Source organism: Bos indicus, chromosome 17 (genome assembly GCF_029378745.1).
Source record: "Bos indicus isolate NIAB-ARS_2022 breed Sahiwal x Tharparkar chromosome 17, NIAB-ARS_B.indTharparkar_mat_pri_1.0, whole genome shotgun sequence".
NCBI classification, from domain to species: Eukaryota; Metazoa; Chordata; class Mammalia; order Artiodactyla; family Bovidae; genus Bos; species Bos indicus.
In genome coordinates, this window is record NC_091776.1 from 69,828,928 (window position 1) to 69,843,701 (window position 14,774).

The following is a 14,774-nucleotide window of genomic DNA, read 5'->3' on the forward strand; positions in this document are numbered from 1 at the left end:
GCAATGAACAAGAGTTCCCTTGGCTTCACATCCAGCATTTGATGTTGTCCATGTTCTGGATTTTGAACATTCTAAGTGTGTAGCGGTATCGAACTATTGCTTTAACATGCTTTATATGTGGACATATGTTGTAGAGCATCTTTTCATATGCTTCTTTGCCATCTTTATGTCTTCTTTGGTGAGGTGTCTATTAAAATCTTTGGCCTATTTTTTAATCAGATTGTGTTTGGCTGGTATTTTGTTTGTTTGTTTTTGGGTTTGGGGTTGTTTTTGGTTGCACAGCTTTTGGAATCTTAGTTCCCTGACCAGGGATTGAACCCTGGCCCTCTGCAGTGGAAGCACAGGAGTCCTAACCACTAGACCACCAGGGAATTCCCAGTCAGGTTGTTTTCTTGTTGTTGAGTTTTAAATGTTCTTTGTATATATTGGGTAAGAGTCATTTATCAGATATATTTTTTTCGTATATTTTCAGTCTTTATTCTCTCTGTTGTGCAGATTGAATTTTATTGACACATCTTCAATTCACTAATTCTATTCTTTGTCATCCCCACTGAGCCCATCGAGCAAGGTTTTTATTTTAGTTACTGTATCTCTCAGTTCTAGAAATGCTATTTGGTTGTTTTTATAATTTCTGTTTCCTTGTTGAGATTTTCTGTTTTTTACGAGATTAGCATTTGACTTGTTTGTATTTATTTTCAGCTGGGCTGCGTCTTTGTTGCTGCACAGGATTTTCTCTAGTTGCGGCGCACGGGCTTCTCACTGGGGTGGCTTCTCTTGTGGAGCACAGGCTCGATGGTGCACAGGCTCAGGAGTTGTGGCCCCAGGCGCTGGAGCACAGGGTCAGTAATAGAGGTGCCCAGGCTTAACTGCTCCAAGGTGTGTGGGATCTTCCTGGACCAGGGACCAAACCAGTGTGCCTCATTGGCAGGCGATTCCTTACTACTGGACCAACAGAGAAACATAAGATTTTCAATTTTTTAATTTGTCCTCTGGGACTTCCCTGGTGCCTCAGTGGTGAGGAATCTGCTGCCAATGCAGGAGACATGGGTTTGATCCTGATCCGGGAAGATCCCACATGCCCTCTCCTCTAGCACCACAACTAGAGAAAAGCCCGTGTAGCAACAAAGACCCAGCAGAGCCTAAATAAATACATTTTAAAAAAATATCGTCTCCAGAGAATTTGTTATTATTATCGAAGCCTGTTTATGATAACTGCTTCAAAATCCTTATCAAATAGTTCCAACATCTACTCCATCTTGATATCAGCATCTGTTGATCTTTTCTTATTCAAATTGTGATTTTTCTAGTTCTTGGTATAAACTATGATTTTTTATTGCATCCTGGACATTTTGGTTATTTTGTTAGGAGATTCTTGAGCCTATTCAAATCTTGTATTTTAGAAATCACCCTTTTTCAGCATAGGTTCTGGACTATTTCTGTGGTCTTCAGTTCCAATGACAGCTTAATTTTTCCGAGTCCTTGTAATGTTATTGTTACCTGTTTCATTCTTCTCGTGCTGCTGGGGCTTCTGCTCAATTCCTTTTGGTGCCACAGGTAGAAGATGTGCTATTCTGGGTCATCTACTGTCATTGAGGACCTTGTGGCAGAGGTCAGGGTGGGCAGAAGCTGCTGAGCCCTGTAGGTATTCGTATGCCACCGGGTAGAGAGCAGGGAAACACGATTTTGCTGCTGCTGAAGATCCCCTGCAGAAGGGAATGGCAACGCACTCCCGTATTCTTGCCCGGAGAATTCCGTGGACGGAGGAGCCTGGCGGGCTATGGTCTATGGGTCTCAAAGAGTTGGACACGACTGAGCGCATTCCACGTGTGTGCTGCTGACACTGTGATGGATGGGCCCACCCAGTAGTGCCTGGTTGTGGAATGAGAGCTACGGTAGCCTCTCGCTTTGCTGCTGCTACTGCTGCTGGCAGATCAGGCTCTGCATAGACCCCAGTTGTGGACTGAGTTTACCTCACTTTTTCAAAACTCAAACATATCTAGTAGCAATTTAAACTCACCCTGGGAATTCCCTAGCGGTCGAGGGGTGAGGACTTTCACTTTCACTGCCACGGGTTCAATCCCTGGTTGGGGAACTATGATCCCTTAGTCTTTGTGGCCCTGTGGACTGCAGCCCATCAGGCTCCTCTGTCCATGGACTCCTCCATGCAAGGATACTGGAGTAGGTCACCATTCCCTCCTCCAGGGGATCTTCCCAACCCAGGGATCGAACCCATGTCTCCTGCATTGCAGGCTGATTCTTTACCATCTGAGCCACTAGGGAAGCCCAAGATCCCATAAGCTGCATGGTAATGACCAAAAAAAAAAAAAAAAAATTGATAATAATAATGAACTTGGGACTTCCCTCATGGTCCGGTGGCTAAGACTCCAAGCTCCCAATGCAGGGACGTGGATTCCATTTCTGGTCAGGGAACTAGATCCCACCTGCCACAATTAAGAGTTTGCATGCTGCAACTAAAGATCCCACATGCCTCAACGAAGAGCGAAGGTCCCATGTGCTGCAACTAAGACCCGGCATAGCTGAAATCAATACATACATTTTAAAAAATAAATCTTTAAAAAAAATAATAAACACTTCCCAAAAACCAACAGCCATAATGAAATCACGAGTTTGGATGTCCAGTTTTAAATTTTTCCTCTAAAGCACATGAAATGATAGGGGAAAGTGTTTATCCTCGTTGCACCTGAAATCATTTCGTGGACACGGGAGGCCACTCTGGGGCATCACCCCTGCAGCACGCTGACTCACTGAGGCTCGGTGTGCCCGCCGAGGGCGGTGAGTAGCATTAATCTCCCAAACAGCCTGAGGCTATTTTGTGCTCACAATACTCCAGACTGGGTCTTAGATGTTGTCACTTCACCCGATGACAGGCCGAAACCACAATCAGACTGAAGTTCTGAAAGCAACCTTGGTACATACCAGTCCCGTGTCTGGAAGCTGCGTGTCTCTCGGCAAGCACACACAAACGTTCCCATGTTTGTGCACGTACCCACTTACACACTGACCAGCCTGCACAATCACTTTTTTGTTTGCTGACTCTCTACAGCTACACACTTACTCCCTGACCTAGTTACTCAATTACATGCTTATAGTCTTCCCAGCCTGTCTGTTCACCTCCTTGTATGCCGCATGCATACCTTCTTGCGCTCGTGTCTTTTACATGCTTACCCTCTCAGGTACTAACACAGTCACATACTCACCTGCTCATCTGCTTACTCTCCCTCTTACCTGTGTAGCCACTTACACATTCTCCAGGCAAGAATACTGGAGTGGGTTGCCATTTCCTTCTCCAGGGGATCTTCCTGACCCAGGGATAGAAGCCAGGTCTCCCACATTGCAGACAGATGCTTTAACCTCTGAGCCACCAGGGAATCCCACACAATTACACACTCTGACCCAATTACACATTATGACCCACTTACATATGTCCAGACCCAGACCCAGTGGAACCCCAGCTGCAAAGACACCCCGTTAACAAGGAAAGAGAGTTGGATTGCAGGGAAGGAAGGCTCTTAGTCACGTTCCCAGCAGCCAGGCCCGCTCTCATCCCTGGCTCCTGCCTCCTACCAGCCAGTTCTTGCAAGAGCCCCTGTCTACACGTCTGACAGCTGCCAACACATTTCCTCTGGTCTGAACATTTAAGTGCTTGTCGAGATGGAAGGAAAGCAAGCCACACTCAGGGCACTTGCTCGTTCCCAGCCTCGCACATAGTGCCCTGTGTACACGCTCCTCCTCGGCTCCTTTGTTCCTGGCCTGGGGGCTTAACACAGGGCAGTCTGGGTGAGTCAGGGCTGACTTGCAACCAGCGGACGCTGGCTTCACAGGTGGCCTGTAAGGGATCTCCTCCAGGGAAGAGCGGCCTGAGTGTGGCTGGTGGAAGGGGAAGAGCCCTGGACTAGGAGTCCACAGGCCTGAATTCAGTGTCCAGATGGGTCTCTTCTGAGCTGTGTGGCCCTGTGCTCAGCCGCTCAGTCATGTCCCATTCTTTGCAACCCCATGGACGATATAACCCACCAGGCTCCTATGACCGTGGGATTCATCCGGCAAGAATACTGGAGTGGGTTGCCATTTCTTTCTTCAGGGGATCTTCCCAACCCAGGGACTGAACCTGAGTCTCTTGCATCTCCAGAATTGGCAGGCAGATTCTTTACCACTAGTACCACCTGGGAACACCCATGAGACCCTGGGGGATATACACTTACCCTCTCTAAGTTTCTTTCTCCCATTTATATATATATATACACACCACACACACACACACACATATAGTGGCAATATATAGCGGTATATATATATATAGCGGTATATATATAGTGTATATATATATATACACACACTTACCCTAAGTTTCTTTCTTCCACATATATATATATATATAAAGATATATATATATATATATATATATACACTTTTTTTTTAATGTGGACCATTTTTTAAAGTCTTTATTGAATTTGTTACAGTATTGCTTCTGTTTTATGTTTTGGTTTGTTGGCCATGAGGCATGTAGGATCTTAGCTCCTTTACCAGGGATTGAACCTGCAACCCCTGCATTGAAAGGCAAAGTCTTAACCACTAGACCACTGGGGAAGTCCCCTCCTCTCTACATCTCTGTTTCCTTATACAAGAGAAGTGAGTAACTGAGGGTGTTAGAAAGGCAGAAACTGGGTACTTCTCCATTTGTCTTCTATCCCTGATCCTGGTACAGGACGGAACAGTGAATGTTTTCCACTTGGAAGAAGACATCATTCATACTCCACTGAGCCCTACATGAGTGGCACAAAAGCCACGGAGCACCGTTATCAAAGTGGAGTTCCCCCCCACCTGCATCAGAATCATTACAGTACTGGCTCAATACAGATTCGGGGGCCCTGGCACCTCTAGGGACAGGATCCAGGAGTTAGCAATTTATTTAACAACTTGTGTAGAAAGAATCACTTGCATAAGGTGCACTAAACAACTTCCACCATCCTTTATCTACGCATAACAGGTTCTTATTCATCCTTCAAGTGAGCGCTGATCTCACCTCCACCACGAAGCCTTCCTAGACTCACACCAGATAAAATTAATTGCCTCATCCTCTGTGGGCTCATATATAAACTATCTTACTCACCTTTGTGTCCCCCAGCACCAGCCCAGGAGCACATAGAGGATGCTTATATTTTAAATAAAATCAAACCTCCCTCCCCTGGCCTAAGAGGCCCTTGATGATCTGATCCTCCCCATCTCTACCTGCCTTCCACACCCAGCTCAGCCCACCTTTCCCCTCCTGCCCCTTATCCTCAATGCTCCTGCCATATTTGCCTTTGTTCTGTTCTTTAAACAAGCCAAGTTCCCTCCATCCTCTTATCCTTTGCTCTCACTCTTCCTCTGACCAAAACATTCTTCCTTCAGATCTTTGCGTGACTGGCTCCTTCCTGCTCAACACTCAGATCAAATATCACCTTCTCAGAGACATTTTCTCGGCCCACCCAACCCACCCTGAAGAAGTGCTTCAATAACACCTATCTTCTCATTTTAGTTTCATCATACATTGATCATTCTATGATAATTTTTTTTTTTTTTTCTCAGCCGTGCCATGTGGATGGTGGGATTTTTAGTTCCCTGACCAGGGACTGAACCTTGTGCTCTTGCAGTGAAAGCTCAGTCTTAATCACTAGACTGCCAGCGAATTCCCATTCATTTCTTTTTTCCAAAAAATATGTTTGTTGTCTTTCTCTTTCCCAGGGAAGGAATACAAGCTCATGAGATAAGAGGTCTTCATTAGTTAAGCTCAGTACTTCATAACCAGTGCCGATTTTTATCCCCAGGGGATATTTGGCATCGGCTGAAGGCACCTTGGGCTGTCACAACTGGGCAGGTGCTCCCCGTGCCTTGCGAGCCGGTGTCGGGAATGCTGCTGAGCATTCGACAATGCGCAGGACAGAACAAAGAACTATGCGGCCCCGAAAGACAGCAGAGAAACCCTTTCTACCTCATCTCTGAAGCCCCAGCGCCTGGACCAGCACCTGGCAAATCTTATCCTGCTCAAACATTTTTGCAGTGTGAACGAATAAAATGTTTAAATTAAATGTTGGATTTAATTTTAAAGCCTAAAAGGTCCTTAGAGAGCAATTAAATCACGAGTTTTCACACTCAGCTTCTGGAAGCCTCAGGCTATGGGGCAGAGTTTCAGGAATTCTATATACTCTAAAGAATTTTCAGCTCAACCCTGAAGACATAAATTTCCTGACTATGGTCTGTTTTATATATTGGGGTCCCAATTGTCTGACAAGCTCTCCTGCTTAAGAAAAAAAAAAAAGGAAAACCACTATTCCAAACCAGCCTCTTCATTTCACCGAGCTGCAAGCCAGGACTCAGAGAAGCTGGGGGCTGCTCAATATTATTCCACAGAGAGCCAATCTTGAGTCTCCTGATGCCCAACTGGCCTTGGTCACAGGCTGGCCACAGCTCTGTCATGTGCCAAAGATATGATTCAGGAGCAAAGATGATATGATGTAACAATTAGGAACACTAGAGTCATATTGGGTGGGTTTTCATCTTGGCTCTGGCTCCAGTCAGCTGTGTGACCTTGGAAAAGCCACTTAACCTCTCTGAGCTTGAGTTTTCCCTGAGGATCTGTAAAAATGGAGGTATTAATAGTATGTACTTTATAGGGTTGTAATGCAAATTAAAAGAGTTAAAATGTGAAAAATGTTTAGAACAGTGTCTGGCACATAGTAACTGCTGTGTAAGGTTGGTGACCAACTCATCTTGGTTTACCTGGGATATTCTTGGTTTTAGCCACTGAAAGTCCTGTATTCCAAGAAACCCCTCAGTCAGAGCAAAGCAGAATAGTTATTTCTTTCAGTTGTATGTGTATGCTTGATTTTTTAGTTATCTGCATTAAGGTTTGTGCGCGCTAAGTCTCTGCAGCTGTGTCTGACTCTTTGTGAGCCCATGGACTCTAGCCCACCAGGCTCCTCAGTCCATGGGATTCTCCAGGTGAGAATATTGGAGTGGGCTGCCATGCCCTCCTCCAGGGCATCTTCCCAAGCCAGGGATTGAACCTGCATCCCTTATGTCTCCTGCAGTGGCAGGCAAGTTCTTTACCACTAGCGTTAATGCTTAGTAACTCTCTACATTAACGCTCACTTTGACTTTTCATTGCTAAATACTTTCCTACTTAGTCCGTTACATATACCGAGCATGAGGGAAGGCTTACTGACAAATTAATTACACAGATGGGAGAGCAGGGGGCATCTTTAGCCTACTTTTTTTTTTTTCCTTAGAGTGTTCCACATGCTGGATAAGATAATACATTAGGGACTTTTTTTTTTTTTTTGATTGATTTATGGGAGTGATATTTCTTGAGTAGTATTTTTTTTTTTGCATTTTAATATTATTCCCATTTTCCCCTTAGTTTTATTGAGATATGCTGACATTCAGCACTATATAATTTTAAGGTGCATAATGATTCAACTTTACTTTCTTTTTTTAAAAAATATAATAGCCTCTCTTTCAGATGGTCTTTTTAAATGTATCCATATATATATTTATTTATTTTACTTTTTTGGCTGTGCCGGGTCTTAGTTGCAGCCTGAAGGATCTTCCATCTTTGTTGCTGCATGTGGGATTTTTTAGTTGAGGCACTGGGTTCTAGTTCCCTGACCAGGGATCGAACCTCTTGCATTTGGAGCATGGAGTCTTAGCCACTGGACCACCAGGAAAGTCCTCCTACTTTCAAATAATGAAGTAAATGGTCATTTTTCTATCAGTTCTTGAAAGGAGGCCCACAGCACCTCTACTTGGAAAACGCTTTTATAGCAGTTGGTTTGTTGCTTGAGCTCCTCAAACAAGAGAACTCTGTTTCTTTTTTCAAAAAGTCTACATTCCAGCAGTTCAGCACTTCAGACTAAATTCTCCCCAGTCACACAGAATTTTAGAACTGGAAGGGTTAGGAAATATTTAGTACAACTGTGCCATTTCCCAGATGGGAAAACTGAGTCCAGGGAAGCCCACTCCCTCACATGAATCACATGTGAGGACCCCAGGGCTCGGGCCCAAGGTTCCCAAACTTCTGAGTCTCAGAGGTTCTCAAACTGGGTTCCACACCCAGAAGCAAGTTTAGAGAGATGTGGGTGTCTAGGGAGTTAGAAGGAAGCCATTCCCCTGTCGCCCCACTCCTCCTATCCCAGAGCTCCACCTCTACCATTTGGACATTGAACTTCAGCTTAACCAGCCTCTGCAAAACGGTTCATGCTGAAAACTTATTTTTTGAGAGCCACTCAATTATATCACAAGATTGACATATTTTCTTCCCTGGAAAATTTGCTTCCATGGACAAAACTTAACTGTTTGACATTTTTTCTCCCTCTCTAATAGGTTTTCTGTGGTCGGAAAAACAGATGCAAGGGCCCTTTAAAAGCCAGCCGTTCGAATGAAAGGCTCATTCACTCACAGGAGCGGGCTGGGTGAGTTAGGACACTGGGAACAACCGACCAAGATGTGTAATCTCGTGCACATCACTTAGAAAATGTCGCTTAGGAAAATGCAGCCATTTGGGGCCACTCCGCAGAAGCTTAGAAGCAGAGCTCTGTACAGCCTCGAGGTGACAGTCGCCAGGAAGCAAGGTGGAGGGTGGGGAAAATGGCTGTGAAACCATCTAGGCTAGCACCCAGGATGAGCTGTTGGACACCGGCAGGAACCGCTGGCAAGTTATGCCCTCCCTACTCCCTCCAACATGATTTTAAGCAGAAACAGACACGCCTGGCTTTGGAGCCAAAAGAGCACCCTGGGTTGACTCCCAAGTGGGAGAAAGACAACAAGAATGGCAAAGCAAAATGCGTGCAGCCTTTGTCCATGACAGCGCTGGGCTCTCCCTCGAGGGAGGCAAGGTTCGAAGGAAGCACAGGGAGCCATGAGCTGGCTGCCCAGAGCAGAGAAGCTCAGGCCTCCACACTCAACAGACCTGGGTTTGAATCCCGACCCAGCCACTCGTCAGCTGTGCCACCTCAGGGGAGTTTCTTCACCTCTCTGAGCATTTTCTCATTGGTAAAACGGTACCTACCTTACAAGGCCGGTGAAGAATTAGAAAAGAGGAGGGCTCTGCTTCTTACAAGGCTCCTGTGCTAGTGCCAAGAAAACAGTTCCAGCTGCTGTTTATTAAGCACCTACTAAGTGCCCATCTCAGGGTGCCAGAGTTCCAACTCCTAGCCACATAGCCTACGGGGCCTCTGCCTACTGAAGATTCTCCTCAATACTGGAGAAGTTCAGAGGAGGGCTGTCTCCATCATAATTTGGAGCCAAAAGAGTCTGGGATCAGAGAACATCCTGGGAGACTCAGAGCTCATCAGTCTTTGCTGTGAATGATTGTGTTTGGCCAGCCCTCCCCACATAGTAAGGGGTCAAGAAATATCTGTTGAATGAGTGACTCAGTGATGGAAGAAATTAATGAAAGACCAAATGTTGATGAATGTCTCCTTCTGGATGGAGGGAGATTTAAAAAAAAAATTTCAGGAGTTCATAACATAATGTGGAATGAAATAATCCAGATACAAGAGAATGTTCAGTGTGATGACATTTGTATAAAGTTCTAGACCAGGCAAGATAAATCTATGGTGACAGGAGTTGGAATAATGGCTCCCTGGGTACTGGAGGAAACAACGCTGTTCCTGTCTATCCTGTATCTGTTCCCCTCTCCCTTACCATGGGTGTAGCTACCTGACAAAGTTCTGGTCCATAAGACGTAAGTGGAACGGTCTGGACACAGTGGCGGAAACCTTCAAGGACTGGTTCATATTCTTTGCCCTTTTGCCCCCTCTTCCTCCGTGTTCCTTTTTGAATATAGATGTGACAGCTGGATCCCTGGCTGCTCTGTTGGATTGAGAGGATTAGAGCCATATACTAAGGTTGGAAGAGCTGGTAACTAGATCCCTAACTACTCCACGGAGCTGTCACACCAGCCCTGGATTTCTCGCCTGCTTATCTCTAGAGGTGACAGAAACAATTCCTGGGTAAGCCACTGTTATTTTGGGATTTTCTGTCACATGAAATTTTAACCTATTCTCCGTGCCCATCAGCCCTATGAGGTTGGTGTTGTTACTGTTGTACAGATGAGGACATTGAGCTACAGATTACATCCTTGCCCAAGGTCACATGGCTGGAATAGGGAGCACCTAGATGTAAATACAGGCTGTGAGGGCTGCTGAGGGCATTCCTTCTCTGGAGGCTACTGGGCACATGTCACTGCCCTCCAGTGCCCCGTTCCTGAGGCAGATTAGCCCATGATCACAGGATCAAGACAGTCAAAATCAAAGGTCCCAAAATTGAGCCCCACCCACATGACATCACTGACATCTCCCCACTGACTATGGGAGATGGAATCATATCCCCATTTTACAGCTAAGAGAACTGAGGCTGGAGGCACTGAATTTAGGCTGGAGGCACTCAGCATCACAGAGCTAGGAAACAGCAGAGCTGGGGTTTAAATCAAGGGCCCTTACTAGCAAAAATCTACCACATTCTTTGCCCTGCAGCCACACGGCTGTCTTAGAAGCCATGCAGCCCAGTTCCTTATCAGTTTTTTGTTTTTTGTTTTTGGCTGCACTGGGTCTTTCTTGCGGCACGTGGGCTTTCTCTAAGTGTAACACTAGGGCTTCTCGCTGTGGTGAGTGAGCTTTCCTTGTGTAGCATGAGCGCTGGAGAACGTGGGCTCAGTCACCATAGCTCACTGGCTTATCTGGCTGAAGCGAATGGGCTTAGTTGTCCCACGGTATGTGGGGTCTTAGTTCCCCAACCAGGGACTGAACCATGTCCCCTGCATTGGAAAGTGGACTCTTAACCACTGAGCCACCAGGGAAGTACCCACCCTACCCCACCCCCATCAGATTTTGAAAATTTCTTTATAGCCCCTGCCACATGGCTGGCCAGTCTCTGCATACCCTCAGCAACTGAGAGCTCTTTACCTACCTGCCCTGCAAAGGAGAAGTTTAGGGGGAAGGGTTCTAGTCCCTATACAAGCCTCTGCCTCCTCCTTCCTGGCCTCGGCCATCCTGGGACTGCCCTGTCCTGGGGACTTTTCCCCTGAAGCAGCCTTTTCTCTCCTTGTCCAGTCCCTCAAGCTCAGTGGGTGGGGTGGGGAGGGTGATATCTTTACAGTAGATTCTCTCTCTCTTTCATCATTTCCTGTTCATTTGAAAAGAAGGCAAGATTATCCCGGGGGTGGGGGGTAGCGATTTGTAAAAATGTAAACTGTACATACTCTCTGACTCAGCTCTCTTCTTGCACACGTGCCCAAAGATGGGTGCAAGAAGCAGCTCAGAGCAGCAAGGTTTGTGAGTTTGGAAACATCCTAAGCGTCCACAGATAGGGGACTGGTGATAACATCAGAATGTGTCCCGCCAGTGGAGGACACCACAGCGCTTTAAAAGGCTGGGAGTATCGTGTCCACCCAAGAGACTTGAGAGTACACGCCCACACAAAGACTTGGGTGCAAACATTTATAGCAATGTTATTCCCAATAGCCCCAAATTGGAAACATTCCAACTGTCCATCAGCTGGTAAATGGATAAGCAAAATGTCTGTACGATGCAAAATATCTATACAATGTCTTTAGAAAGCAAAATATCTATACAATGGAAGAGTAGCCAAAAAAAAAAAAAAAAAGACAATATACTCTCCAGGATGGATGAATGTCCAAACAGTTATGCTAAGAAAAAAAAGTCAGATGCAAAAAACAATGTGTTATAGGGACTTCCCTGGTGGTCCAGCGGTTAGGACTCTGTGCTTCCAACGCAGGGTCTCGGGCTTGATCCCTGGTGGGAGAACTAAAGATCCCACGTGTGGCCCAAAAAAAGGAAAAAAGAAGAAAAAAAAAAAAAAAATCAAGCAGGAAAAAGAAAGCAATGCAAAGGAAGAGGCCAGAGGCTGCATGCACTCCATCCTCCAACACCTCCTTTTACAATTATCAGGCCCAGGGATTTAGGAATTGGCATCTGTAAGCCGTAAGTTGGAAGTGTCTAGACTCAGGGTTTATGGAGTGGTCTAGTCCAGTTCCTTTGCTCTGTCGGTGGAGAAACTGAGGCCCAGGGAGGGTCTGGGTCCCTTCCAACGCCAGAGCTCACTAGGCCCGGGCCCCGGGCTGAAGTCCAGGCTGCGGACGGAGCTCCCAGCTCTGCCCCCGCACTGCACTCTGCGTACAAATTGCTTCATGGCTCCGGGAAAGGGGAGTTTATAAATTTGGCCACATTTTGGAACAACAGAGCCATAAATGGACATGCCCGCGGGAAGCTGGGAGATACCTGACCTTTGAGGCTGGGAGCCGGGAGACACAGGGAGCGCAGGGGCGGGCGGACCCAGCCATGGCCCAGATTCTTGCATTCAGGGGAAAATAAAACTGGAGAAAGGAGCTTGTCCGGAGGAGGCTGCCGATACAAAGTGGAGGACCTGGTTCAAAATGCCCCTTTTGCCCCTGCCTGGCTGGGTGACCTTAGGCAAATGCCTTTACCTCTCTGAGCCTCACTAGTCACCACACCCCGTGAATGATGAGAACACAGAGAAAAAGTGAAAAATCAGAGGGACCAGGCCCCAATCCTGACTGACAGAGAGTCAGACTCTTCCAGGATGGGGCCACTATATTTTCTAGAAGTATCCTGAGGTTGTCTGCATGGATAGAGAACTGCAGTGCAGGAGCTGATGACATCTAGGCTCTTAAAACAGACTTCCCAAAGTGATTATTTTTAGAGGTATTCGCTGGTGGTACAGCGGTTAGGACTCCACACTCTCATGGCTGAGGGTTCCGATTCAATCCCTGGTCAGGGAACTAAGATCTCAAGAGCCATGCACCGAGAAAAAAACAGATTATTTTTATTAGATTCTGTTGCCTATGGATGAAAAGTCAGACTACTTAGCATGGCATTCAAGACCTCCACAGAACAGCTTTGTCTCTCAGCTCAGCCACGCACATCCATCTCATTGTTTAAACAAGGTGGAGTGTCCTCCCCTGCTGCCAGGTCCCAGCCTTTCCTGGGCGTCCAAAGAGGGAATAAATTAAATTCCACACTCCACAGTTCTCTCCTTTTCCAAACACACTCACTATCAGCTTCCAAACCTCTGCACTTCCTTCCAGGTAGAGAACCTCCTCCACCCCACCTGGCTTTCCTTTTGACGGAAAGCCCACCTCACATGCCCTCTCCTGTGAAGTTTTCTGCACCCCTCGACCGAGTCACTGTTCACTCAGGGCTCTCCCCTCCAAGTGGACAAATGCATTTGTTGTTATCGTTCAGCCACTCAGTCACGTCCAACTCTTTGCGACCCCATGGATTGTAGCCCACCAGGCTCCTCTGTCCATGGGATTTCCCAGGCAAGAATACTGGAATAGGTACTTCCTTCTCCAGGGGATCTTCCCAACCTGGAGATGGAACGGATGCCTCCTGCTTAGCGGACAGATTCTTTTACCGCTGAACCACTGGGGAAGCTCCTGAACAAGTGAATGAATGAGCAGAATTCCTGATTGAGTTGCCTCGCAGTCCTGGAACACAATTTGTACTCAATAATGTTAGTTGAAATACAGTAAAATCTGGCTTCTCTCAGCCAACTCTGATGTGAATGCAACAACCACTGAAAAACATTCAGTCGATTAGCACACATTAATTGAGTGCCTACTGTGTGCCTGGCATGTGTAAAAAGCCAGAGCATTCTGAATGGGGTTCAGTGTGATAGGTGCTATGAGAGAGCACCGTTGAGAGATGCCATTTCATAGACAGTGGCCAGGAAGCCCCTTGGAGGAGGTGGCATTACAGGTGATAAGTGGAGAGACAGGGCCAGCCTGCAGAGCCCAAGAGGTGTTGACCTGATTTGGGTCTGAGAAGAACTCTCTGGATTCTAGGTCGTAAGTGGAGATGGGGTGGAGACAGTGGCCAGAGCCAAGTGACGAGATTAACAGCGGTGTGGAGAGGGGGGGCTCAGCCACATGAAGACAGATGCCACCGGGGGCCTCCTGCTTGGGTGGGACAGCTGACCTTCCAAACCTTAGATTCTCTGATTATGTCGTATTTATGTTTTAAAAGCACATGCCCATACACACACCAATAAAGAAAACAAAACCCCTCAGCGCCTCTGAAGTTGGCTAAAGCCCATAGGAGGGTCTGTTAATTCTCTTAAAAAATTTTTTTTTTTTTTTTTTCCACTGAATCTTCATCAGGGCTGTGTTCCCAGCAGCTGGCACACACCCAAAGGGACAAGCTTGCTGGGACAAACAGGCTTCCGTCCCCCTGTCATTGTCCTCTGGATCACAGCTCGTGGCTGCTAAGAGGGTCATTTCCTGCAGCCTCAGCAGGGCCAGGCCTTCCCACGGATGCAGCCTGGTCAGCTGCATTTCCCGAGAGGACACTGCTCTGGGGGAGAGGGAGCGGCAGCAAAAGACAGCCCTGGAGGTCAAGCAAGTAGCACTGGCCCAACAGTTCATTATTAAGTCCGTCCGTACTCGAGGTTTAACCAAACAATGTGGTGTGGTTCCCAGGCTAACCCATAAGGAAAGCCTAAATCGTTGATATTGGAGTCATCTCTCTAGATATGATAAGAGAGACCCGGGTCACCAGAGGGCCTGGGCCAGCTGATTTCAAGACTCACCAAATTCGGGCCTTGTGACCCACAATCTTCTGAAGTGACAGGAAAGCCCCTCCCCCACCACAGACCAAGCAGGGGGCGCTGACTCTGGGACAAGGGACTCCAGACACGGGGCTCTGTGAACCCCGTGACCATCCAAACCGCACATACAC

General features: G+C 46.8%; 1 non-coding gene across 1 annotated transcript; it reads right to left on the reverse strand.

Annotated features, from left to right (window-relative positions):
- Positions 1-297: 297 nt before the first annotated feature.
- TRNAG-UCC (transfer RNA glycine (anticodon UCC)) lies at positions 298-371 on the reverse strand. The gene has a single exon. It is a non-coding gene; the product is annotated as a tRNA-Gly (tRNA).
- Positions 372-14,774: the final 14,403 nt, after the last annotated feature.